Here is a 1,597-nt window from a genome sequence, read left to right as displayed (position 1 = left end):
GAAATTCACAACGTAAATTACAGGAAATTATTTCACTGTGAAGGAAACCTAGTGTGATAGAACCATATAACCAGTTTTGAATGCCTTAGAATGCAGCCTGGATAGAAGTAGGCAGGCAGCACTTACAGATAAACTTGTTTTTGATACACCCATTTCTTAACCAAAAAACTTTGCTTTGTAAAAGTGATTGGTAATGGTAAGGATAGACTGAAAATGTTTATCACTCACTGATATTTTTGGGCTTTGGATGAATATGGATGTTAGTGACTAGTGGACGTATGAAGAGAGGGAGGGAGGCATTGCCTACACTCACATAATATTGTGGGAGCGACATGTGTTAGGTACAGAGCTAAATATTTAAAACTCAGATATTATATTGCTGTCTTTACTATGCTATTGTCCAAGAGCGTAAGCAAACATGTCTGTGAACCAGCAGTTATTGATTGCAAATTGATTTTTTGTTTTCTGATGATGATTATTTAAATGTACCTTTATTGTACAGCTGTTAAAGAAGAGATATTTAGAAGATATTCTGCTCATATAACACACAAAAGGACAGTGTATAGGTAATAATAATACCATAAGTTATTTACATATAAGGGTGTGAGCTATCTCTGGATATAAAGCAGTTTGTTTTTGTAATTGGTTCTTGTTCATATATTTGATTGATTCAAAAGTATTCCATGCATGTATCCAAATGATTTCTTACATAAGGAGACCTAGATTAGGAATTGAATTTATGACATTTAATAAGAAAAAATGCGATAGAGGAAAAAAAAATTCTGATAGTTGTGTTTACATTGGAAGACTTTACTGTCATGCTTTTGGATGTTTCACAATGAATATATTGGCTTTTATTTGATACCTTCAGTGAGATTGCTTATTTATGCAAGACTAATGTGATTATTTCTCATATTCAACTCCTTAGTGAGGGTATGTTTCCATTCTTGCCATAGCAGATAGAGCCCACTTGCAGGGTGACAAGGATACACAGTGCCTTCGGTGGGCCTGCTTCAAGTTGTGCGTCTTAAAAAGTTGTCTATTTTTTTAGCTCATGCATCCTTTCAGTAGCTACAGCCTTTCAAAGATATTGTTATAACCATGTTTTAGTTTCAATTACTGGAAAGTCTTCTATGCTGAAGCCAAATGTACATTTAGTGTGGTGGATATATAATCCCTGCACTTCTGATTTTTCACTTTACAAGTATAAATAGCCCAAAGTGCGGCTAGGTTTGGTGTGGGAAAAACTCGTCACCTTAGGGTGAAAGAAGGAAATTGCTTGGACAATAGGGTTATTATGAGTTATAAAATGTGTGTCTTTATATTTGATATTTATACCTGTTCCTTACTAGTGTTTAAGAACTACTAGTGCCAGGATAACACTGTAAACTGTTAGACAGAATATTCCCTCCTCCTTAACAACCAAAGACTATAAAGAGGAAGATAGGAAAGCAAGAAAAAGTGGCTTGCGGTTCGCTTTGCTTTCTGTTCTTAGATGGCACTAATGATGTCTTCTGCTTGTTTATGTCAACTATTTCCTTTTATTCTCTGTTATTTTGAGTGTTTACAATATATGTTACTTTGTTATGAATAGAAA

The 1,597-nt window shown here is 34.4% G+C and overlaps 1 protein-coding gene across 1 annotated transcript in view; it reads left to right on the top strand.

The window, feature by feature from the left end:
- Window positions 1-1,597, top strand: part of LOC119594795 (CCR4-NOT transcription complex subunit 6-like) — a 24,751-nt gene that overhangs the window by 16,063 nt on the left and 7,091 nt on the right. The window lies entirely within an intron of this gene.

Source organism: Penaeus monodon, chromosome 34 (assembly GCF_015228065.2).
Source record: "Penaeus monodon isolate SGIC_2016 chromosome 34, NSTDA_Pmon_1, whole genome shotgun sequence".
NCBI classification, from domain to species: domain Eukaryota; kingdom Metazoa; phylum Arthropoda; class Malacostraca; order Decapoda; family Penaeidae; genus Penaeus; species Penaeus monodon.
The sequence above is the reverse complement of the archived record's forward strand: the minus strand, read 5'-3'. Positions and strand labels throughout refer to the sequence as shown.